Here is a 27,922-nt window from a genome sequence, read left to right as displayed (position 1 = left end):
CTATCTGCCCTTAACAAAGCCATGTTGGCTATCAGCAATCATCTCTTTATTGTCCATGTTCCTTAGCACAAAAGAATATGCCCTATGATCTTGCCTGGCACTCAGGTGAGACTGACTGCCTGTAGTTCCCTAGGTCTTCCTTTTTTCCCTTTTTAAAAATGGGGCTACATTTCTCCTTTTCCAGTCAATGGGAACTTCACTGGACTGAAGAGTGGTTTAGTCACTTCATCCACTAGTCCCCTTAGCACCTGCAGGTACTTCTTATTCTGTTAATTGAGCAGTGGGGCTAGAGCACTTGACTGTGAAGGCTGAGGCAAAAAAATTGTTGATTACCTCAGCCTTCTCCATATTGGCAGTTGCCAGGTCTCCTATTTTACTCATCAGGGAGAGGTGGGTACAGTTTCTTTCATCATCAATATATATATAATATATATATACATGCACTGATACACTCTGACACAGAAGACTTATACTAATTCAAATATTGTCTAATTATCTTTATTATAAAAACATTTGCCTGGCTTTGCTGTTGTCCCTACTCCGAAGTTCTGCAGTATACTAAGAAGAAAATCCTTCTGTTAAACACATAATGGTTTTTTGTAGTAATGCGTAGAAAATTTCAAGGTAGTCAGTTATGTCAGACTGTTTTTTGTTGATGTGTTTCGGGTGGGAGGTGTTGGTTTTTTCTTGTACTTATGACAAAAACAAAACACTTCACAGATTGCTTCAGAATCCCTTTTTTTTTGTTTTTTAGAAAAAAGAAGAAAACAACCAACCAAATGAACAACAGAACAAACTTCCCCCCCCCCAAAAAAACCCACAAAACAAAAATTAAATAGAAAAGATAAACCAATAAAAAAAGTGATAGACTCAGTTGCTCCATGTAAGATTATCCAAGCATCCAAATTTTTGACACAGACAGGTATTTACCAAATAGAAACTGCACTGCTCATGCATTAGTTATGCAAATTTTTTAATTATGATTAAGTTGGTTAAATGTCACACAACCTTTAATCACAGTTTATCCATTCTTTATGGTATTCTTTATTGTCCGTACAAAGACAGTTGTATAAAATACAGTGGAGTTCCCAAATATGACACTTCTAGATTTCATTTGGGGTGAAAACACAATGAAATGATTCCCTAAGGCATATCAATAACAACATTTTAATAAAAAGAAAGATTACATTTTACTATGTTGGAGGGGTGGATGAAGAAAGCAGAATTTGTATGGTATAAATTATCCTTGTTTTTCCAAATTAAGTTCATCTAGTTCAAGAAATGCATCTTAGGAAGTATTTTTAAGGTTTCCAATGAAGGTCATGTAGTCTAACCAGGCTTATTCATTCTGTAAATGGAATATTTACCTACCTAATACAATCTAAATGTTCCTTAATAATGCATTGTATTTGCTTCATTAAGCCTGCTTGCTGAACCATTACACAGTCAAAATTATTCTCTGTAGGGAAAATTTGTCTTCTAATGTGTTATGCTGTTCTCCCCAACTTTGATGCCTATTGTAATATGTCCTCATTGATCAATTTAACCTCTATAAAACTTCTGTTTGTATATTTGCATTTTAGGGGCTTATTTTAGATTTGTCATGCATGATTACTAATTTTATTTAGTCTGTCTCTAATGAGGATAGTGCTAGGAAATTATCCACCTCTGCCAATAAATATATATTAGTTATCTGCCTACAGCATTCATTGACTAAAGGGATGATTTGAGGTGTATGTGTGTGAAAGGTGTAATCATATGTGAAAGTTCTGTACATTCATAGCTATATTCTGATAATCTAAGCTTTGTCCCTCTGGTTACTGAAAATTAGAGACACAGAGCTAAATTTTCAGAAATGATTACTATTATAATTGTACTTTTAAATTTATTTTTTTTTTTAAATACAAGATCAGCCTGATTTTCAGATTTTTTTTTAAATTAATTAAGGATCTGATTCACCAGGTTTGGTAACAGAAAGAGGAATAAATACTGTGTAATAAGTTCATTCTTTACATAAGGATGAGTACTAAAACTTAGGAAGCACAAGCTGGGACTAGCTGTACCCAGCAACAGTCATAACATTGACCTAAACACCTAACTTGTAGACATGCCTCTGAGAAACTTTGGGCCTTTGTCGCGGTTTAAACCCTAGCCAGACAGCTTGTGCACTCACTCCCAGTGAGCGGTACCGGGCTGACAGCAATCGAGCCCCCCCCCAGGGCTCTCCCCTTCCCCGCTCCCGGAGGAACGGGGAGGAGGATTGAAAGAGTGCAACTCCCACGGGTTGAAACAAGAACAGTCCAGCAACCAATGTGCAACACAAATCACCACCGCTACCACCAACGACAACAATGATAAGAGAAAATAATAACAAGGGAAGAGAGTACAATACCTCCTGCTGAGAAATAAGTCCCACCCAGAAGCCCGTGTCCTTCCGGGTAACTCCCAGTTACCCCCCACCCCGGGCATGACGTGCTATGGTATGGAATACCTCCTTGGCTAGCCTGGGTCAGGCACCCCGTCTCTGCTTCCTCACGGCTTCCCCTCCTCCCTGGCAGACCATGAGCCTCACAAAGTCCTTGGTCAGACAAAACATTACTTAGCAACAACCGAAAACATCGGTATCACCAGCACTGTTCCCAGGCTGGAAGTCAAAACACAGCACTGCACCAGCTACCATGAAAGAGAAACATGACTGCTACTGCTGAACCCAGGACAGCCTTTTACCCATGATTCATTGCAGTGCAATCCCAGCTGGACACCTGGCATTAGTAACTTAATCTTATTGGAGAAAAGGATAGTGAACAAGTTATTTATATTATTTTTAAATTTTCTCGGATTTTTTTTAAGATTAACAGTTTCTGTGACAGTTCATACATCTTGAGAGACACAGAGTAAACCATATGATAGTTTCCTTATTCTTCTCAAATATCTATTCTGATTTTATATGTCAAGAGCACTGACAGTGCGCGTACTTGAGAAAAAATGTGGTTTATATTATGCAGCAGAAACAACATTGTATATGCAATGATTTTCCCAGTTACCCATAATGGCATGCCTTGACCACTGGCAGTCATATTTACCCATTTTTTCTGGGTTTATGTGTTCAGTCCTGAGTTTCATATTTGGACCCAATGTATTCTTAGGTCAGGGACTGCACTACTTTTGCTTTTGCATGCAGAACTCTTGGTCTCATACTGGAGCTCTTGTTTGCTGTGGCAGAACAAACAATTAAAATTAATTTCTGTCATTTCTCCTTTAGTATTCATTTTATTTAAACAAGTTTTTGAAGTTGCTGTTGTACTAAGATTAGCATTGCAGGCTATGTGATAATCTAATTATTTACACAATTCTACCTCTGTTGACAAGATATTACTTCTTCAGATCTAAAATTGAGAGAAAGCAGTGATAAAGAGTAGCAAACTATAGTAGAACATATGCAAATCATCACAGCTCTAGAAGAAAAATACCCCCCTCCTTTGTTAAATTTAAGTATATATTTATATATTCATTGTGATCTTAAAAGTAGTAGCATTCCCTGCATCAAACCTAGCAAGTTATATGCTTACATTTATCAGGCATGCTTTACGGTTCATGTATTTATCTAGTAGGTATTTTCTTCGAATAAAGACAATGCTGTAAAACCACTGTATGTCTTACTTAGGTAAATATCATGATGTTATTAAACATTAGAACTGAAGTAATTACAGCTTTTCCAAAACCGATATTTTACATTTGTAATACATGACTTCTAATTGGAACCATTTCTACCCTAAAAGAAATCTCACCTACAGGACTATTTCGTGCTAATAAATGCTTTTAAACCACCACTGCTTGAGATATTTTGGAAACAATACAATAATATTGTCAAAGATTTGCCCTTTTTCAATTCAAAAAAGAAAACTTTGTATGGATCTGCGTAAGGGTAGCTTGCAAGTGCGTGTTTCACCATGAGAGGGAGGAGGAGCCTAATGATCAAGAGTATCAGACTAAAGTTCAAAAGTGAGTTAAGAATCTGCAGCCCTGCACTTTGGGAAAGAACCACTGAACCAATGGGGATGTTAGTCACATAAGAATTGTGTGATTATTAGACTATGTGATTAGACTACTCTTATTAGTTTGCTGATGACACCAAGCCGTGTGGTTTTGTTGATACACTGGAGGAAAGGAATGCCGCCCAGAAGGACGGCAGAAGGATGCCAGCCTCATGAAGTTTAACCATGAAAAGTGCAAGGTCCTACACCTGGGTCAGAGCAATCCCAGGCACAGCTACAGGTTGGGCAGAGAAGAGATTCAGAGCAGCCCTGTGGAGGAGGACTTGGGGGTGCTGGTCGGTGAGAAAATGAACATGAGCCAGCTTCAGTGTGTGCTCACAGCCCAGAAAGCCAACCGTATCCTGGGCTGCATCAAAAGGAGCGTGACCAGCATGTCAAAGGAGGTGATCCTGCCCCTCTTCTCTGCTCTCGTGAGACTTCACCTGGAGTATTGTGTGCAGTTCTGGTATACCTCAATATAAAAAGGACATGGAACTGTTGGAACAAGTCCAGAGGAGGGCCACGAGGATGATCAGTGGACTGGAGCACCTCCCGTATGAAGACAGGCTGAGGAAGTTGGGGCTGTTCAGCCTGAAGAAGAGAAGGCTGCGTGGAGACCTCATAGCAGCCTTCCAGTATCTGAAGGGGGCCTATAGAGATGCTGGAGAGGGACTCTTCATTGGCGACTGTAGTGATAGGACGAGAGGTAACGGATTAAAACTTAAACAGGGGAAGTTTAGATTGGATATAAGAATGAAATTCTTTCCTGTTAGGGTGGTGAGGCACTGGAATAGGTTGCCCAGGGAGGTTGGGAATGCTCCATCCCTGGCAGTGTTCAAGACCAGGTTGGATGAGACCTTGGGTGATATGGTTTAGTGTGAGGTGTCCCTGCCCATGGCAGGGGGGTTGGAACTAGATGATCTTAGGGTCCTTTCCAACCCTAACTATTCTATGATTAGAATAGAATATTCTAATTTATTCTGTTATAGAATAGAATATTATATTCTATTCATGGGCTCCTGTTTAATAATAAACAATGAAGAACCTAGTTATCCAAAATCTAGAGGCAATCTAGATTATATAAGGAAAAGAAAATTGATTTGGATTGCATTTATTAGAGGTTAAGAGGGATAAACATATACCTAGGTCCTGTGAAACTTGAAACATCTGAAATTTTTTTCGTGTCAGCACTCAGGTATTTTACTTCTAGGTAGTTACTGTGAAACCTCTGTACATTTTATCCCTGTACATAGCAGTTCATATAGTTCATAGTTCATATAGTTCATATAGTTCATAGTATAGTTCATATTCTAGTTTCTAGTGATAAGACGAAGATCTTCAGTACTCTTTGGACATTCATGACTTTCAGTGGCACATATCTAATATTTAAATATGCTTTTAGTAGCTACCCTTTCTGTCAAGTTAAAATCATGCATTCTCTATTTGTTAAATTAATTAACCATTTCTATAGTTTTAGCTATGTGGTGAACTTTATTATGCAAGATATTTAAGCATAGTTAGCAGACACACAACTATGATCAAGAAATGATAATGTGGTAGGATATTTGCCTGAATTTCCTAAATCTTCTTATAGCCAGAATAGAAGTATTTCAGCCCTTTCACTGTTCACTGTATACTGCCAATACTTCTTTAAAGTTAAGGGGGGAAAAAGCATGATGGAAATCTGCTTATATCACTATAGGGAACTGAAACATAACATCTTGCACATCTGAAAAAAAAAGTTTACCTTCTTAAGGGGCTTAGGGGAAGTCAGGATAGTCATTGAAGCAATCAATTTCTAGACTATTAGTATCTTATATGAGATGAACTTTTCTATTGTTCTAGCTACTAAGAAAGGCAAAAAAGTATCACTCATAAAGGAAAAATTACTCAAGCTTTGTTTTCATCTAGGAATCAAAACAGAGAATACTGCCTATCTTGAAATTCAAAATTACTTGTCTTGCTAAGAAAGCACATAGTATTATATCAATCACAATTTTTCATAATTACAGCTTTACTTTGTCAGTTATGACATCTCAGTTTCTTGTAATAAAATGTGAGAAAGATGGAAAATGCTTTGGAATAAATGCATGTTCTAAATTGTTTGAAACTGAAGTTTAAAGACAATTCATTTTTATGAAGTAATATTAAAAACAAAATTACATTTTCCCACAATTAATTTAGCAAGAAAAGCTTTCCTATTTTTCCTTTGAAAGTAAGAATTTTCCTTTTATTACAAACACTACAGAGAGAAAATGAATTGGATTGTTGTTACTAATCCTACAATTTCAGAACTGACCATGGCTCAAACGCAGCTCGAGTAACGTAATATAAAGTCTCTAGAAGAAGAATGTATTTTAACATATTTGTTCCTAAGAGAAAAAGAGTAGGAGCAACTTCTCTCCTGAGTCTTTTAAATTGTTTCAGGAAAAGGTGGTCATTTCTCTCAAGGAATTTTCTCAAAAATATGGTCAGAATTATAGTATCTGTTAGATAACTGCTCAATAGCCTGCTATTGTGCAAATAAAGCAGGTACAGTGACAGTGAGAAAAAATGACACTTGTTCCACTAAGAAATAAATATTGGAATAAAAAAAAATTAAGTTTTTTGAAAGAAAATTCAACTTCACAGTTTATTTGGATCTTTCTTTTTATAACATGCTGGGACAAAAACATATAGAAGGCTGGAAACATAGAAGGGTTTAGAAGTCAAGATGACATAGAGAATCAGAAGACATAGTGAATCTTCACTGTTCACGTTCAGGAAGTCATGAGGGGCATTGTCCTGGGTTCAGCAATAGCAGTCATTTTTCTCCTTCTTAGCAGCTGGTGCAGTGCTGTGTTTTTGACTCTCAGCCTGGGAACAACGCTGATAACACCAATGTTTTGAGTTATTGCTAAGTAATGTTTACTCTGACCAAAGACCCAAACTAGCCAAAGAAGTATTCCATGCCACAGCACATCACATGAGGATGATCGGGGACTGGAGCACCTCCCGTATGAAGACAGGTTGAGGAAGTTGGGGCTGTTCAGCCTGGAGAAGGCTGCATGGAGACCTCATAGCAGCCTTCCAGTATCTGAAGGGGGTCTATAGAGATGCTGGGGAGGGACTCTTCATTAGGGACTGTAGTGACAGGACAAGGGGTAACAGGTTAAAACTTAAACAGGGGAAGTTTAGGTTGGATATACGAAGGAAATTCTTTCCTGTTAGGGTGGTGAGGCACTGGAATGGGTTGCCCAGGGAGGTTGTGAATGCTCCATCTCTGGCAGCGTTCAAGACCAGGTTGGATGAGACCTTGGGTGATATGATTTAGCGTAAGGTGTCCCTGCCCACAGCAGGGGGTTTGGAACTAGATGATCTTAAGGTCCTTTCCAACCCTAATGATTCTATGATTCTATGCCCAGTATATAAACTGGGGAGTTACCCGGAAGGGCTAAATCGTTGCTCAGGTTGGGATGGGTATCGGTCATCAGGTGGTGAGTGGTTGTATTCTCTTCCCTTGATATTTCTCTTATCATTATTATTGGTGGTAGCAGTAGTGATTTGTGTTATACCTCAGTTACTGGACTGTTCTTATCTCAACCCATGCGGAGTTACGTTCTTTCGAATCTTCACTATATCCCTCCAGGAGTTGGGGGAGGAAGAAGTGGGGGAGTGAGTGAGCAGCTACATGGTTCTGAGTTACCAGCTGAGCTTAAACCACGACCGGAGTGAAAACCCCAATGAAGCTCACAGGTGGTTGTTTCTGAATACCACGGAAATTTGGTTTTGGGTTTGAGCTATTCAGCGTATTTAAGTTGTATGAAAAGTGAGGAAAAAGTCTCTAAACACCTGCAAATATATGAACAAAAATCCAGTCATGCCTGGAATGGGTCAAATCTTTTAGTATATTTACTAAAATACTATAGGTTTCAGGAAATAAAATATAAAAATATAGGTTTCAGGAAATAAAAAAAAGTAAGTAATATGCAGGATTTCGGATTACCGCATTGAAGTACAAAACCCTTATAGCATAATAATGAAGGATTGCATTACAGAGACAGAAAAACACTCAAAAGTGCTAAATATTGTCAAAACAAGATGTGAAGAAAAATTGGGAGGGGAAAAGACATGAAATTTCATATTGGGTATGCTGAACATATATAGAGGGGATATTTGATTTTAGAAATTCTGCTAATCTCTTGAAAGTGAGCTTTGCCATCTGCCTAAAAGTAACTCCTAACTGAGTTAAAAAATCATATTTGATCTTATTTCATAGAAGTCTGGATCAATAATGAGAAAACAAAGCATGTTGCTTGACAAAAGACTACTACTATCTTCTCCTCCCATTTCTGAAACGTACTTTTTCAACACTGAAACCTCTACTTTTATCTCTAAACACCTACATTTATATTTGATGTCTTCCTCTCATAACAATTTCTCCTTGCACATGCAAGTTCTCCCACACACATCAACTGCTTTGTCAGGTGTACATTGCCAGGCACAGACTCTGAGATATGCATCCCTCTTACAATTCCTATCTTCCAGTGCCTCACCACCCTCACAGTAAATAATCTCTGCTCTGGTGCCTGGAGCACCTCCTCCCTTCCTTCTGCACTGACCTTGATGATTGCAGGAAGACAAGTGGCCACGGACATTTAGAATACTTTAGATATAATCTGGATGCAAGTATTATACTGTAAGCATGTGATCTGGACATCATCTTTTGGTATCTACAAATACTAAACCACCTGTATGTTGTTCCTTTTGACTCAATTCTGAGGTCACTTTTCAAAGACCTTTTGCTGAATTAGGTGCAGGTCATTGAGCAGCACATTTGTTCTAAATTGATTTCCTGAAAGCCCAGTATTTATCTTAATATAACTGTTATCATGTAGAATCTAAAAAAAACCAGAGGACAACTGGTATCACTAGAGTTCTAATGCATACAAGCTCTTGCTTGCATACAGCTGCATCAATACAAAAATACTGTATTTTAATATGTCACATTCACTCTCAAATATAGAAACAGTTAAAGCAGGGTAAGAGCAACTTTAGGAATTTTCAAAGTTATTCTATATACAGCTAACCCCATTCCTACTGAATAACTGGCTTTCAGAGAATGCCAAGTTAGATCAACTCTCAGTACTTTTTAGAAGAAAGAATTTGAAACATTCTGTGCTGTACTATCTTATTGAATAACGTTTTACAGAGAAGAAACATTTTTACACAGCCACAGCTTAACAAAAGTCACTCATCTAAGATGTGTATTTCATTATAAAGCACTGAGGAAAATTGAAACTTCTCAGTTTCTTGGCTCCTTCTGAACTAGCCATATATGTTTTGAAACTAAACCAATATCTCCTTTCAGCAGAAGCTCCCAGACTGTAGCAGGAATTATCTTTCTTCAGTGAATATAACCTTTCCCCACTATTGCTGTTACCACTTTCTCAGAAATTTATGCTTTCAACAAGAACGAAAGTCAGTACAAAATGTTCTATTTTTTAAATACACAGCAGAATCAGGGGCATGTTATAGAAATTCTAATATATTAAATATCACTTACAAACTTTTAAACTATTAAATTTTTCCTATCATTTACAGCCTTTGCTCTACCAAGGAGAAGGGAAAGTAATCAAATTATGCTATAGGCATATTAGCTATTTCTCAGCTTTCTGAAGAATCTGGGTTTTCATTGTTTTAATTGTTTACTATACTGAAAATCTCATGGCTGTAAATATATTTCACAAAGAAAACAGAATTTTAGAATCAAAACACATCATTTTCCAAAAGCAAATTCAACGGAACAGTAAGAAGCACAAACTATCATAATAGGCTTCCATCATTCAAATGTCAAAAAATATTATCGGGTTTCACAAAATTTCTGCCTTCTGCCTTGAAAACAGGTATGGAATGTTCTACAGATTTAAAACTACGATGCAAGCAACTTAGGGAGAGTAAAAATGCAAAAGATATTACTTGTATGGGAAGAGTTAAATGGAAAAACAAAAGTATTACAGGTACTATAACAAAGTGAAAAAAATATTGATGAGGATAATGGTTCATCTCAAGGGTAGAGAGGTCTTACAGAGAAGTCTGGGTAGACTAAAGAGCTAGGCCATCACCAAAATTTAACATGAGCAAATGCTGGATTCTGCAGCTGGGATGGAGCGATCCTGGTTTTATGCTCAAATTGGGCGCCAAGAAGCTGCAGAACAGCCTGGTGGAAAGAGATCTGAGGGGTTAGGTTCATGGCAAGTTTAATATGAATCAACAGTGTGTGCTTGCAGTCAAAGACGTCAACCACGTCCTGAGGTGCATCAAGGACATCATAGCTAGCTGGTCAAGGGAGGTGACTGTTCCAGGCTGCATTATACTGGTGTGTGCAGTTTTGCGTCCATCAATATAAGAAGGGCAACAGACTATTAGAGTGTGTTCAGAGGAGGGCAACCAAGACGATGAAAGGCCTCGAGCGCAAGACTTAAGAGGCATAGCTGAGGTCACTTGCTTTGTGCAACTTGGAAAAGAAAAGGTTGAGTGGTGACCTCCTCACTATCTACAACTTCCTCAAGGGGGACAGTGGAGAGGAAGATGCTGATCTCCTTTCTCTGGTTATCAGTGGCTGGACATAAGAAAATGGAGTGAAGCTGTGTCAGGAGAAGAGATTGGAAATAAGGAAAAGTTTCTTCACTGAGAGGGTGTTACGTCATGAGAGCAGACTCCTCAGGGAAGTGCTCACAGGGCCAACCCTGTCAGAGTTCAGGGAGCATCTGAATGATGCTTTTAGTCATATGGTTTAGTTTTAGGTAGTCTTGCTAGGAGCAGGGAGTTGGGCTTGATGATCCTTATAGGCGACTTCCAACTTGAGATATTCTATGATTCTACAATTCTAAAGGACATATATTTGTACCATTCTCTCAGCTTTGACTGTGTCATAAAAGAAGTTAGCCTGTGTGATTGCAATAATTTTTCATGGCCTACAAACTATGTGGATGATTGTTCAACTACATGGAGTCTTACTGAAGCATTTGGGATATCTTATTCACATAAGTACAACTGATAGAAAATGATTTTTCTCTACAACTAGGATTTAGTAGGGTCTAAATCAAGCTAAGCAGCAGCTGCAATGGAGCAATCAAAACCCACCACATTTTGAGTGTCTAGCAAGAGAATTACATTTTGGAAAATAAAGTTAAAATGAAATGCAAAGTAGGAAATGAAGCTTGTTAGAAGCAAGCAAGCATGGTTTTAAATTACAGTATAGTAAAAAAAAAGAAATTTTTAAATATAATCAGTTTGTTAGGAAACTTGGGCTGTCTCTACAAGTGTAAGACAGGAAACACATGATTTGTCAGCAGCTTCTAGATGGAGACATGCAATATATCAAGAATTATGACTCTCTAGGAGTAAAAGTGTTTGAATAAACCGACAGAACCAGTATTGACATTGCTCTTTTCCAAAATATGCAGTTTTTTATCATAAGGTACAGTCACATTTCAGACTGGATCACACTGTGATATCATATTCCACAGCAGAAACTCAGCTATAGGAGAATGATTTTCTTAATGCTTCCTTACCCCATCCATTTCAAGCACCATATCAATAAAATGGAACTGTGCTGCTCTGTTTCCTGTTACACAGTTTACAATTCATACTAAGGTATTTAACTTGTGTGTTTATAGACACATGGCATCATAGTAAGCAAGAAGACATATGAACAGAAAAGCCATAAAATCAGTAGAAGGTAAATGGTATTTTTTGTTGTTATCTGTTTCCCTTTGTGGGGGAGGGAAGGGACTGGTGACAGAGTGCTATTAGTGGCATCAAAGACAACAAGGAAAGCCAGTGGGTTTAATTATCACTTCTTTGGCCTGTGAGTTCGGTATTTTTAAAATCCTTTTATGCCATATGAATTTTACCCAAACTCCACATATCTGTCTATACCCCTTCTTTTGACTAATAAATGCCAGAAGTTGAAGTATTACACTCCTGCCCACTTCGTGTAAATATTTATTTGTTTTAGAATAGTTAATTATTAACAACAATACTGTTATATGCATGTTACCTAGTATACTGTGTTCAGTCATCACTTACCTTCTCCCCCAGTAAATGCTATTTATGCTATTTCTGTATCATACCTATTTTTATTATTCTGATACATATATATATGCATTAGAGAGAGTAAAGTGCATTTAAAATATTATTTCACCTCCCATGATTCCTGTCATAATACTGTGGTTTTTTAGTATAACATAGATAGAGAGGACAGTCAAAACACACTTGCAAAACATGAACATAGTTCTAGCTTTGTAACACATTGCAGATTTTGGCCAGCTACTTTCCACTCAGCATGAGAAACTTTGCACCATATGTCCAGCTGTTGTTTAGAATTAATATTTATTTTATTTGGAATAACAACCATGAAAATTTTCTGGTCCCCACATATCTGGTAACATAGCAGCTGTCTGGGTGTTGTTTTTTGGGGGGTTGTTGTTTTGTTGTTTTTTTTTTTATTTCCAAATTAGCACTTTGACTCTGCTTCAGTTACAAAGATCTTCTTGCAGTTTCAGACATACGCTTACCCAGAAAAGTTATGAAGTGCCATCTTTGCAAATGTCTTACTAAGTTCCAAATATACCTTTCCCTTTTACTATGTAACACATTTTAATCAGTTCTTGTGTTGGTAATGCTGCCTAAAGAAACAGTAAAATTTGACACTGAAGAAAAGATCCCTTTTTTTAAATCTGTAAATTTTGTGTTCTACACGGAACCAATATAGATAAACTTGCAAAGATCAGATCGAATCCAAATCCTATTACACAAGGGCAGTAGCAAGAATACCAATCAGAGCAGCTGCTGGAAAAAGAATATTTGTACTGCCCATGTCTTTGCAGATTATCTAAAGCAAATTCCCTCGTGCTGCTGTCACTGAGCTGTTACAATGAGAACCAGCAGATGGTTAATCAATCCCAAAATGCCCTTCAGGAGCTATAACAGCTGTGTATGGTCAGCATGAGTAAACTCATCCAGAGTAAATGTGAACTGGGAACTGTGCAGCATGGAAACACAATGGTTTCCTCTCCTTGTTATAATGAAATGAGTCTGCAAGCATTTCTTAAGCTCTGAACTTTCCAGAATAAATTCAGTAAGATTTCTATGGCAGTCTCGTGTAAACAGTCTGCATGACAAAACCAGAATCAATTTATTAGTGAGGACAGTGTTAACTAAATTGTAGTATTCCAGGCTGAGCAAAATGTACCATCCACAAAATACAGATAACCGCCCTGCAGTTCTTAATCTAAAGGAATATTTTACAGTTTCAAATAATTTATTCTCCCACACTTCCATGTACTCACAAACACTTGTATAAATATTCAGGTTAAAAAAAAAAAAAAAAAAAATCCATTATTAGACAATCCACATCCCATCATACAGAAATCTGTTTGTGCATACACTGATGCCTAAAGCACACAGAGTTCATAATCTTTCATAATCTCATATCACAGACCAGGACAACAGGATGTTATCAGAAAAAGCCATGTAAACATGGACAACAAAGAAACAATTTGCAGCAAAATATTAAAGAAGTGTCTTAAATTTCTAGTTTCAATAAATTTAATCCTTTTTCATTTTGACTTGTAGCTGTTATTTTATGAATTAATGCAAGACCATGTTTTCATACATATAAGTATTTTAGATGGACATGGTATCAGCGCAGTATTTTGAGTTTCCTTGCCCTGAAAATTTCTCTTAAACTTTCCAATCTAAATTTTGACTGAAGAGAGAAAAAAAAAAAAAGCAAGAGCATTTCCAGCCAGTTTCCAATCTTAGTAGTGAAAGCCAAAAAAGAATTACAAAAGCTATGGAAATTAGGTGTTATCAAATTTTTCAAAATCACAGCAGGCATAAAAACCTCCCTTGTCCTGAGCAACAATAAAATACTAGACTAAATATCAGCGACTATGAAGCTTTTTACATGTTTTGGAAATGTACAAACGTGAGAAAAAATTACCTTTACAGTTAATCAAGTCAAAACAGTTTTCCCAGACACCACTATAAAAGTATCATAGGTGAAATCTGTTCTTAAAAACAGGACCACTTGAATTTGCAAACAATTTTATGTCAGAGAGCAAGTTTTCAGAATTACATGTATCAAATGCACATAGAGCAAAAGCTTAAATATCTGTTCTGCTTCTGATCATCAATCGCACACAAGATTATTTCCACACAGCACTACTTTAAAGATTTCTTTTTTTGATCAGCTATTTGTATATTTTAATCAATGATTTTCCATATTTTTTTCTTGAGAGATTATTTTGGAGTCTGGTATAACTTATTGTTGAAGCTTGCTATGATGTTCTTAATTTTATCTCATTTCTCTTAGCTATGCCTTTAGGGAAAAAAAGTTAGTTTACATTATATAACTCCTCTCCTCATCTAGCCTTTAAGTTCATCATATGTTGCTAGTCTTGGTCTTCTCCATTAGTCATCCCCCAGTCAAGTCTTCATTCATATTTAGCTACTTCAGTATTTCCTCTTGAGTTAATTTTCCCAGCCCCTTGATCATTTTCATGCTACATGAAAACAGTTACCGTCTGCTTTTCTGCGTCCCCTCTATCTGGAGATTATGGCTCATTCTTTTTATGCCCTTAGAAGTGTACGTCAACAGTATAACAAACCACGGATATATTTTTCAAGCAAGAGTACACATGTTCTTTTTAGTGTTATAAAACAAGGTTGTAATATCAAGGCTTACTTTATCCCTGGATAGCTTATTTAAAAAATACTAAAAGTAACTTAGTACCCTTTATAAGTAGTGCTAGGTCTCAAGGGTTTATTCCTCAGCCTGTTTTAATATACATGGAGACCAAGGGAATTAACAGTATTTTCTTTGTATTTCTGATGTCCAATGTAATAATTTCAATTATTGCCTACTGTAAAGTGGCAAGTTTCATAGAGCACTTAATGAATTCTCTTCAAACTGTTTTCTGAAAACAGAAAGTGTGTCTCATTTGACTCTATTGACACAGACACCAAAAAGAGAAAAGGAAAATAAAAAAAAAAAACCACCCTCTGAGAAGCATGTAAAAACCACCACCACAAGTAACAACAAAAAAACCTACACAGAAAACAACAAAAGAAGAATAGGAAATATATTGATTCCGAAGGTGTATAAACACCTGTTTTGACAAAATCTGTGAAAATGGCCACTTTTATTTTTGATAGAACAGAAAGCTGGTCTTCATCCTTGGAGTTCCAAAAATGGGTGGAACAGCAGGAAGAGAATAGGGAGAGAATAGAGAGAGAATAGTAAGAAAATGAACTGGATTATACACTAAAGCTGCATTGAGAATCCTAGACATATTTATGTTCTTAAAGTGTTTTCTTTGTAAAGAATACATATGGAACATTTTCAAATTTCACCAAACACCATTTTTCTCCCTTCTAATAAACATAAGTCACAGCTTTATTATTGAGATAGCTCTTAGAAGAGAGACTATTCACAAAACAGAGAAATAAAGAATATCCTACCCATCAGTAAAGCTGGTCAGAAGTAGGTAATTTTTAAAAGATAAGGTGGGGTGGAAAACACTCACTCATATTTTCTCATAACAAAATATTTGTCTTTGGCTTAACAACAGTGAATTATGTTACCTCACAGAAATTGTAACCTGTGTTCTGTTCACGCATGTTAGGTAAAAATCGCTGAGTAAAACATATTTCTTATGATGCAGTTTCTTCTTACAGAGTTTATAATATAGCGGTGTAATTTGTGTCTCAAGCTTTACAAATAGAAAAGAAGAATCAAATATCTGAGCTTTATTTCCAAATTATATAAAATGAATGATAATACTGTCCTAACATTTTGTGCTTCTCTGGTGGCAAAACATGGTCTGGGATTTTTGTGGGGGAAGGAAAACACCCCTATCACAGAATTCCTGTATTTCATCCTTATATTTTTTCAAGGAAAAGCCTGCCCTAAAGGAAGTAAAGTCTTTTCTTACAAAAAACAAACGTATAAAGAACACACAAACCCCGAGCGCTCAGTGGGAAACCCACTGCTGTTACCAGTATGAGCTCAAAGAAAATACATGTAGGCATGCAGTCAAGATGGGTTGTAAATGCTTAATTAAGACAAGCTTAGTTAGTAAACAAGAAGGCATAGATGATGCATGAAGTTCTGAAGTCTGAGGTCTGATAGCAAAAAAAAAAAAAAAAAAAGAATCAAATCCAAGTGCCTTCCATTTTTTTTCTAGGTTTCTCATTTTACCATTTGCCAAGTCTTCAGAAAGCCAGCTACAGCTGACAAAACATAAACCAGAATTTTCATGCTGGAAAGCACTGCTTTACATAAAAACAAAGATCTTGAAGGAAGCCATACCCAACTGTTGATTTAACCACAAAAGTATGATGCTAGACACAAGAAACATTACTATAATCTCATTATTCAGTGTGTAAGACTTGGTTTTCTTGTTTGTATTCACACTTTCACTTGGGAGGGTAGGACATAATGTGAATGCAATTTGTCATGGTTTAAGCCCAGCCAGCAACCCAGAACCATGCAGTTGCTCGCTCACTTGTCCCCCTTGGTCTCCCCCCTCCCAGAGGGATGGGGAGGAGAATCGAAAGAATGTAATTCCCATGGGTTGAGATAAGAGCAGTCCAGTAACTAAGGTATGACACAAAACCACTACTGCTACCACCAATAACAATAATGATAACGGAAATAACAAGAGAAGAGAATGCAACCTCTCACCACGTGCCGACCAACACCCATCCCGACCCACCAGTGATCTAGCCCTTCTGGGTAACTGCCCCCCAGTTTATATACTGGGCATGATGTGCTGTGGTATGGTATGGCTAGTTTGGGTCAGGTGTCCTGTCTCTGCTTCCTCCCAGCTTCCCCTCCTCCCTGGCAGAGCATGAGACTCAGAAAGTCCTTGGTCAGAATAAATGTTACTGAGCAGCAACTAAAAACATTGGTGTTATCAGCTTTGTTCTGAGGCTGAAAGTCAAAACCACAGCACTGCACCATCTACCACGAAGGAGAAAAATGACTGCTACTGCTGAACCCAGGACACAATTACACCAAAACATTGGAAAAGCAATTAGATCAAAATATGTGAATCTAAGAATTCCAAGCTTTGAGGCGGGACAAAGCAGGAAACTGATTTTGCAAACCAGATCTTTTCTGAAAAACAAACAGTAGTGCTTTTCTTCATCCATACTGGAAAGACAAAGACAGACAACCTTTTAGTCTGGAGACCTGAATACCCCAAAAACCCTCCAGCTTTTATTGAACAAGAAAATAGCTTCCTTCATTATAACCACATCTGATAGGCTGGCAAAAAATGTATGCTCTTTACATTGAAGATAATTCTTCCAAGAATGTTCTAGGAATCACCAGTAGGAAGCATGTTTGTTTGATCAAAACCACATTTTTCAACAGAATGACTAAGGTTTTGGAGGAGCCCAGAACAAACACTGCTCTATGCTGAACAAAGGAGACTTACAGCTGCTGCAGCAGTTGAATCGCCATTAGCTTCATTCTTCGTCATCATTAGCATTTTCACCTTTATTTCTCATTGCACAACACTGAACCATAGTTTTGCTAATGCCTATTTTTTCGCTTTTACTCTAGAACAAAGCAAGAAGTCTACGCAGAAACTCTTGTCAACTTTTAGCTATATCATCTTCCTTAACAAAATGCTATAATCAAACTCCATCCTCTATTTTGGATTTTCAACCCATTCCAAGAATTGTCATTACAACGATGCTTCAGTGATTCATTCCAGTTTTACCAATAAAACTCACTTTTGTATTTTCTACAGGAAAAGAGAACTCCAATACCTGCTCCCACAGACAACCAGATAAGCAGCCCATCCACTTGACTACTGCTTATCACCACAGATTTCACTCTGTCATTCCTTCAGGACTCATATGTGTCTTTGTTTTAAATCTGTTAGGTTTTAGTAATGTTTTCTTTCTTTTATTCTTGAACTGAATTAACAAAATAGGTCCTGATCAGCAAAAAATGTTTTTGATAAAAGAATCCTCCTTCGACACTTACAGAGTAAATCAAAAGCCTCTGTTTTTCTTTCTCTTTAACAGCAGAACAAACACAGATCCAAGAAAAGTAAAAGGTTAGTAATTCAAATATTGAAAGAATAAAGAAGGGGTTTTTTGTTCATGTTTTTTTTTTTTTGTTTGCTTGTTTGTTCTAAAAAACAGAACACAGGGAGAAGTAAATATTTGGATAGTTCCTGCATTATCAAGTAAGCCTATATTCAGGGCAGAACTGCAGGATTACTTGGGGGTTTTCACTAAGTAAAAGATTTGGTAGAGAATATTTAATTCACTTTACTTTTATGGTTACCTCATTAAGTTCCTGTAAAGTTTGCATCAGAAGATTTATTTTATTTGAAACCATGAAGTATTTTATTTCAAGACCTAAAACTTGTCATCTTGGTAAAATAGTTTTCCTTGATTCATTTTATTGAACCGTTTTGCATGAGAACAATTATTTTATTAAGTTCTTATCGTTGAGCCTATAAATATATTTCAGTAAAATTTGATTAGTTCTCCTTGAATATAAGCTATAGCCAGATTTGGAGGGCAGAAGCATCGATAAAACAACCACAGAATCATAGAACATCAGGTTGGAAGGCACCTCAAGGATCATCTGGTCCAACCTTTCTTGGCAAAAGACCAGTCTAGACAGGAAGGCACAGCATCCTGTCTAGCTGAATCTTCAGTGTCCAATGCTGGGGAACCCACCACTTCCTTGGGGAGATTATTCCGATAGCTGATTGTTCTTGGTGTGTAAAATTTTCCTCTAGTGTCCAATCAAAATCTCTCTAGGAGTAGCTTGTAAGCCCATTACCCCTCGTCTTTTCCATATGAGTCATTGTAAGAAGGGAGTCTCCATCTTCTTTAAAGCCACCCTTTAAATACTGGAACATGCTGATAAGTTCTTTCCTTCATTTCTCAAGGCTGAACAAACCCAGTTCTCTCAGCCTTTCCTCATACTGCAGCTTCCTAGTCTTCCCAGGGGGTGACATTAGCCTTCTTCCAGTCTTCTGGGACATCTCTTGATCTCCATAACTTATCAAAGATTATGAAAAACAGTCTTGCAAGGACATCAGCCAGCTCTCTTAACACCCTTGAGTGGATATTGTCAAGGCCCATTGATTTGTAGGGGTCCTGTAATAGTTCACATATCACATCTTCCCTGATGGGGGGGGGGGGGGAGTCTGTGTTTGCACCAACCTGGATTTTCTTTCCCAAGGTCTGGGGCTGAGCAGTGCTGGCAAAGATAGAAGTGAAGAAAGTTCTGAGAATCTCTGCCTTTTCAGCATTGTCAGTGACTAATTCACCTCACTTGCTTAACAGCAGGGCAGTATTTTCCTTCTGTTTCTGCTTGTTGTTTACACACCTCAAGAACCGTTTCTGGTAGTTGTTGACATCTCTGGCCAATTTCAATTCAAGCTAAGCTTTCACTTTTCTAACTGCAAATTTGCATGCCCTGTCAATGGCTTTGTAGTTCTTAACTGCTATTTGTCTGCTTTTCCATATCTGGTACACTTCTCTTTTGGTTTTGAGCAGGCTCAGAAGCTCACAGTTAAGCCAAAAGGTTCTCTTGCTACAACAACTTCCCTTACCTTTAATGGGGATGAACTTTCTGTGATTCCAAGAGAGCATTCTTGAAAATCTCTCAGCCCTTGCTAGTTTCTTTATCCTCTGTGGAAACTTCCCATGGAATCCCTTCCAGCTGAGCTCTGAGCAAGCTGGAGTTTGCTCTTCTAAATTCCAAAACCTTTGTCTTAGTACTAACCTTCAGCATGCTCAGCACGGTCCCAACCTCCACAATACTGTGATCACAGCAGCCAAGGCTGTCAACTAAATGAGACATTATGAAGTAAATTTTCTCAGTTTGCAAGCAGCATGCCCAGCAGTGCCCCATTCCTGGTAGGCGTATCTAACATTTGCGGGAGCAAGCAACCCTCTATGCATTCCAGGATCTTGGTGGATGACATGTAAGCTGTTGTATTGTTCTCCTACTAAATGTCTAGGTAGTTGAAGTCACCCACAGAGCCAGGTTCTGTTGACCCAAAGCTTGCTTACATGGCCCAAATATTACTTGTTGGCCTTATTGCCTTGGTTTGGAGATCAATAACAGATGCGTACTGAAGGATCTCCCTTGGAGAGTACCCCTCTGATCTTGACCCAGATAGGTCTTCCACAATCACCATAGTTGACTTCTATACATTCAAGGTTCTACTTAAAATAGAGCATGACTCCTCTTTACCACTTGTCTTTATGAAACATTATAGTCATCCATCACTCTCCTTCAGTCACATGAGTTGTCCTACCATAGTTCAGTTATTCATATGATCTCATAACTTTCTGACTGGGCACAGACCACCGGTTCTTCCTGTTTGTTCCCCAGGCGATGTGTATTGGTATATATAAACGCGAGGTGGCTGGTCTTCAGGTTCTCATTTTGGGAGGTGGCTAAGGAACATCTGTTACTGCTCTAGTTAGCCTGGTTTATTTCCTAGTTGGTTGCCATGGTGTGAGCACTGCCACTTTGGACCCCACCCCTGAACTCCTTCAGTTTAAAGCCTACCTCACCAAGTTGGCCAGCCTGCTGCTAAAGATTCCCTTCCAAAAGCATAATAAAGATTTTTCAAGTCTTAGGCCTTTCTTTATCAGGTTACCAGAGTTTGACCAAATGCTTATTTTATTTTCCTATGTATCCTTAATGCCTTTATATCTCAAGGCTTGAGGCAGGATATTGAACTAGATGGACCTTAATTCTGAGACAATATGTCTATGTTCATTGTGATTAATTAACCCTGTAGTTACTCATTATATTAGGAGACTGAAATAAAGTTTATATACACCGTAAAGAATTACTGAACATGAATTATCACGCAAATCTAAAAGAACAAATCAAAACAAAAAAAAACCACTTTATTCCAGACAATATAGTGGCCAGATAGCACAGTAAAGTTATGTCAGTTACTGCTTGATATCTAGAAGCAGACAGCAGCAACATATAAATGCTTACCAATACACTGTGCAAGTATTTTCCTACATTTTTTTCTTAGTCCAAAGTAATTCTGTACTACAGCTAATGCTATAAGTTTGTTGACAGCAGGTATAGTTGCTTCTTATTTTGAAGTCAGAAGATAAATAGCGGTCAGATCCTTAGTTTTATGAAGAATATCAGAAGAGCTTATTTTAGTGTCACTCCAGCATTTTTCCCTACAAAGAACATGGCCTTGAAGATAGAACCATGAACAAGGGAAAGAGCAGAAAGAAAAGCTCCCTACTCATTAAGAACCCTTCTCAGATCTCACACATCTAAGGACAGCTTTCTAGCTTCTGTTAGAAAAAGGTTTGGTTCTTCTCTCAACAAATGTACAAATATTATTAAAATTGCTCATAGTTGTTGCTTCTCCAGTTCACACTTTTTCCACTTTGCAGTAAAACAGGCTGCATCTTCAGATATCACTTACAATTTTACCCACTGAGCTTAAACGCCCATGACTTCTTTTCCTTTTACCACACACTATTATCACTAACCTTTAGCCCTCTTTTATTGTATTATACAGGGAATTGAAGAGCAACTGAAAATTTGAATTAAATTTATTAATATAATGGCTGACATAAACTAACTTAGTTTACATGACATAACACACATTAGTTACCTACCTTTCTGGAGTATGTCTACCATCTTCCTACAGATTTCTAAGGAAATTAAGGTGAACTAAAGCTCATGGGGTTTCAGAGTATGGAAGCCCATTCCTTGTAATGTCCACTTATTTTAAACCTCAGTAACAAGCATCTGGATAATACAGAAGTAAAGGTTTGCAATAAAGCCACATTACATTAAAAAAAATCCCATTGTACCAAGTCTATTAATCAGTAAGTGGTAGCAGTCCAGAAAAGTAAGAGAGAAAATTAAACTGCTGTAAATGAAACATAATGGATGTCTGACGATGTCATGTTCCATTAAGTGATTTACCCAGCACACGCTCACTAGCCCTGCAACCTCTGGCATCAATTTCCATAGCAACAAATGGCAATGTTACCAGACAGAGTACATCCAGCTACAAAGAGAACAAGGTCTAACGGTGGATTTTTTTTTTTTTTTAAGTAAAAACAACCCAAATACAAAACCAAAAAACAACCATAAAATCCATTATAGCAGTACAAGTTTATACTGTACAAGGAACAATCACTTGTTGGACATGCTGGCTTTGTGAAAAAGTTATTGTCTTCATGCCTAATGGCTCATGGTTTGTCTAGTTCTTGTTTATGAGCTGGAAGAAGTAGGCACTGAGAAAAGATCACACTATTAGTCCAGGATGTAGGAAAGCAGCACAGTGCTTTTTGTTCTATTTGGAAAGAGTTAATCATGGAGGAAGATGTATTATGTCACATCACTATTTCTGAATCTGGTACCAATAAACCATTACTGGTTTGTACCAGAAAGTCCACATGATGAAATTCCTGGATTACCCACACTTCCCCAAAAGTCTACCCGTGACACTGCCATTTCGTACCCCCTGCTGACTTGCACAATCACATCATAGGCAGTCTATCACTAATTCCATATCATATCATATCATATCTTTTGTTCCTGAGTCACACAAGAATGTTTGCTCCAGCTCTGAGGTATGGGAATTTGTCTTTGCTTTATACATGAAGATTATTACTGTTATTTGTCCCAATGGTCCCAAGCTTAGTCCTGATTACAATAAATTAGTGTCTTTCTGCAAATAACAAGTACATGTGAAATTGCATTGAATCCTTTTTATTATTTATTGTAGCAGTTTTTGAAGACATAAAGGCTCCCATTGTCTAGGAGAACCTCCTAAATAAACAAAACATTTTCATTCTTTGTGAAGTCTCAGGCTATTTTGAGATTTCTTAAGAATATTTGTTGGTTCTTTATTATTGCAAACTATATTGTGTTTGTATCTTATCAGATACTACATGAAAGCATTATCTTGGATCTTCCTGCCTGTCTACAAAACCTTCATAATCCGCTGGTATTCTGTTAGCTGCTCTCTGATGTGAGAAGAATTTTTGTAGACCGAAGTGTCTAAACAGACCATACAGTTTTCAAGCATACATACACAAAAGTCCTTTCAACAATAACAACAAACTTCTTTTCAAGATGCCATTCAGAGTAAATCTTCTGACATTTGCTTCCTGACCTTACTTCAGTGATCATGACTGCAGTATCCGGAGATTAACAGGTTCAAAGGAAAACTCTTTGCATATGGGCAGAGCTTCTGTGGCCAGCGCACTCTGGAAAGCTGCAGCAGGCTAACATATTCCCCAAGCTAACACTGAGTTCACTTCAGAAACAGAATAGAATTGTAAATGTCGTAAGATAAATGTTTTAGCAGATATTTACCCTTGATTTAACTTGGCCTATTTGGGTGTTAAAACCTGGAGAGGAGAATAAAGCTGCCAGTTGGAGAAAACTCAGTTGCTGAGGTGCAATGCACAGGGTGTAATCCCACACTGCTTTCTCCAAACAGAGCAAGGGGTAGTTTGAGCGTTAGGGTTTACTGAAGTCACTGAGGAAGATCAAGTCCTCAAAAAACACATGAGATAAAGATAAATATTTCTGGAGAGTGAGATACTTCTTGATGACTTTCTGTTTCACAGAGGTGGAACACTTTCTACATCTACTGAGTTATACTCAGAGGATGTAATTCACATGTGTGATAGGGGAAGTGTTTAGGAATATGGGTATCTCTTAGTGGCTGGCTAGTAAGAGATACCCATGGCCAATCTCCAGGTGACTTCCACTAACATAATTTAGAAGGCAAACTAAATTTGCTTTCAGGGAGATTGATTCACATGCATATAAGTTGCTTTTGTAAAAGGCTTTTAAAAGTCAAGGTTCTTAAGTTACCTTAATAGTTTTGTTTCCAACATTTGTAAAAACACGCTTGGCAATTCTGAATCTTATTTCCAGGTCCCCACAGGACATGCTAACCCTCTCAGGTGTGGGACCAAAATAAGCTATTTGTGTTCTGATGCAAGAGATGAAAAACGCTTCATGAAGCAAAATCTTGGGATGACTCCAAAACAGGGGCAGAATAAACTAATGCAGCAGAGGAATAAACACCCCCCCCAAAAAAAAAACCAAAAAAACAAAACAAACAACCCCTAAAAGCCCCAAAAGCTCTGTATCTTAAACAGAAGAAAAGAAGCATAGAGCATCATGTAAATATCATCATGGATATAAACTGGAAGCAGACTTTGATTACTGTTCCACTTGGACAACACACACTGGTTGTGGGACAGGTTTTTGACATCATGTTACAGAAATCACAAGAAATTACTAAGAAGCTGCCAAAAGTACTGTAACGTGCAATTCATATGTTTTTGTATTAAGAAGTACATTTTGCATTTCCTTGCCTTCCCTGTAGGAGCCTCAGTTCTGCCTTTCCCTACAGGCAATAAAGATTAACAGTTTTCAGAGTTACTGCTTCAAGTTCACACACTTACTAAGAGAACTGTATTTCAGTAAAATAAGGGAACTTTTGCTACTGACAGGAAACAAGATATCTGAATTAAATTTTAATTGTTTAGATAACCAAGGTTACCTGCTTTAGCCTAGAAGAGAGAGTTTCTTTTAGGAACTGTTGTTTCCTGTTTCCCCAGTGCCAAAACAACAAAAACAAAAAGTCTGTTTTCAAATCTTTCCTTAGCCTATGGAAACCCATCACTATGTAAGCTGTAAAGCAAGTACTATGTACACAGAACATACATACAGAAGAACTTTGTGCTGCAAATGGCACTGTCAGGATACTATTGCTCTGCTGAGTCTAGCCAATGTCCAGAAGATGTCCAGCTATCTTTCACATATATCATTGTGAGAGTTTTTTCTTCAGCTGCCTGAAATTTCTTATGTTTTATCATACTTATTAATACCTTCCTCACTCCTAGTTGATGATGAACAGGAGGAAATCAATTTTAGACTCAAAAAACTATTTTTCCAAACCCCTCCACATGTGAAATTTTACTGCATCATAGCAACAGCCTTCAAAACTAGTATATGTTGCACTCTTACAGATGACAGTATCTTGTGATTTTCCTGGGAAATGTCATGCTGTAGTTTCAGATGAATCACCATTAGAAAGGAGTCAGTACTAGCCAAAGAAAGTAATGTTTTGATTTGTCACAGGTGGAATAAATATCTTCAATTTTGGATATTGCTAATATTGATATTACATGTTTAGCCTTTTTTTTAATGATTTTCCAATTTGAGAGCTTAATCTGATCTGTAGCATTGTCATACTTACACACACGTAAAACCGTGACAATTATTAATGAATTGGGCATCAGGTTTGGCACCTTAGTTCTATTGCCACATTTCACATTCTGTTACTTCTGGCCTTCCATGTGATATGATGTGCAAATGACATTCACTCGAGTCTGCAGCAAAAGTTGCCTAAAAATCACTACTATTTGTAGTCCACTGCAAATAGTAGAAGCCAGTGATCCTCTTCTCTCATATCTAGGACAGAAAGGTATTTTTCCAGATGGATCTGAAAAGATGAGACTTTACTTCTGAAGTAGGACTACCACACTCTACCATGGTGAGAGGGTGGGGGGAAGGGAAAATTAAAGAACTATGAGGAATACAGCACCTCATGTGTATTTTCTGTCACAGCATTTGCAAGACTTGCAGTTATGAAACTATTGTAAAAACAAAAGATGGGTTTGGTTTTGCTTTTTTGTTTTTTTTTCCAAAAAGAGTTCATTGATACAATATAAGCAGCAAAATGGTTAGCTTTTAAAGGGCTCTGAATAACAGTCACAAATCCAGACACTCACCAGGAGAAAAGATGCTTAAATCCGTAAAGAATTCTCACTTGCTGATGAGACTGGTTGCAAGCAGAATGCCACTCCACAGAAGCACGATTGTCACTTTTATCCCTTTAGCAAACAGAAGATACTGAAAAAAACATAGTTGCATCAAGAGGAATTGTGTGGAGATGTGAATTGACTGTTCAAAAGAAACCAAGAAAGCTTGTTGTATGTTTTAGCATTTAGGGAATCAGTGACTTTTTAAACTTCCCACTGTGATGCTATAAACATGCTGCCTCTAATGCTGCCAAAGCTTATTGAAACCCCTGGTAGGTAACTCCACAATGCTCCACACACCATGAAATTCAATTACATTTAAGAAAATTAGGGTTGAATTTAATTACTTGTGAATACTTTGCATGAGCACATGTTCTGTTTAAGGATGTGGCTTGCAGAGGTCTTGACTTTCAAACTGAATGAATTCACTCATGTATTGTGCATTTCTTTTTGAAATGACTTTAACTTCTGAAGATTCCTTGCATTTAAAAAAAAAATAGAAAAAGAAAATAAAATCACAGTGTTCTAATAAAGCTGCAGAAAAATAAATAATTAGTCATGTACAGAGCTTGTAAGAAAAAATCTGCAAGACATATATTTCTAGTTTGTTCATACAAAATCCTAGAGAAAAAAAAAAAAACAAAAAAAAAACCCAAAACCCACATATCCAACAGGTATACAGTTTTCTTCCTATTTTGTATGGTAACCAAATCAATTTTATAAAAAACATGGAAAAACATTATGATAATTGCTGTTTGGTTTATATATACTGTCCTGGGTTTAGCAGTAGCAGTCAATTTTTCTCATTCTTGGTAGCTGGTGCAGTGCTGTGTTTTGACTTCCAGCCTGGGAACAGTGCTGATAATACCGATGTTTTCAGTTGTTGCTAAGTGATGTTTACCCTGACCAAGGACTTTGTGAGGCTCATGCTCTGCCAGGGAGGAGGGGAAGCCGGGAGGAAGCAGAGACAGGACACCTGACCTAAACTAGCCAAAGAGGTATTCCATATCACAGCACGTCATGCCCAGGGGGGGTAATCAGGAGTTACCTGGAAGGACACTGGCTTCTGGGTTGGACTCATTTCTCAGGAGGAGGTATTGTATTCTCTTCCCTTGTTATTTTCTCTTATCATTGTTGTCCGTGGTGGTAGTGGTGGTGATTTGTGTTGTACATTGGTTGCTGGACTGTTCTTGTCTCAACCCATGGGAGTTGCACTCTTTTGATCCTCCTCCCCGTTCCTCCGGGAGCAGGGAAGGGGAGAGCCCTAGGGGGGAGGACCTTGATTGCTTCCAGCCCAGCACCGCTCACTGGGAGTGAGTGCACAAGCTGTCTGGCTAGGGTTTAAACCATGACATATACACTTTTTTTACTTTATATTAATCCATTCTACTCCCTTCTTTGAGAGGAAGGAGCACAATATTAAATAGGTAAGTTCTCTTGTCCAGTCACAGTTCAGACAACATGTCTTCATTTTTCTATTATGTTTGTTGCTAACTGATGAAATTCGGAGTCTTCATGTTGAATGCATACTATATAACTCTGATATCCCTTCAAATTAAATATTATGATGACTATTCCTTACCTACCAGTACTGAGAATAATGAGAAGATACATCTTTTTTAATAATACTCATGCCCTAGCTTTTTCAGTGTGATTTCCCTAGGACATACTGTTTGTTAATATTTGTGTTTTCCTATCATTACTTTTTTCCTCTGAAACATAGTTAAGGATCAGTGTTCTATTCAGAGGCCTTCTAAGAACAAGGGTGTTAGACTTAACTACTGATGTACTGAAGTAACTTGCAAATCAGTGATATATAGAGAATTTTGTTGGATTTATCATCTATGTCTCAAAGGCCCACAAGTGTGGAAAGACAAGTCAGACCCACAGCTCTGAATCATATGTCCTCTTCCCTTTAAAGGAAGCCACAAAATGCAAACATGGTGTCTCAGTATACAGTTATTGCAGGGTCAGCTTTGAAAGTGACTACATTTTTTAATTCTAAG

Source organism: Pezoporus occidentalis, unplaced genomic scaffold (assembly GCF_034315485.1).
Source record: "Pezoporus occidentalis ecotype Australia unplaced genomic scaffold, CSIRO_AGI_Poc_V1 ctg15, whole genome shotgun sequence".
Lineage (NCBI taxonomy): Eukaryota > Metazoa > Chordata > Aves > Psittaciformes > Psittacidae > Pezoporus > Pezoporus occidentalis.
This window is presented reverse-complemented; position numbering follows the sequence as displayed.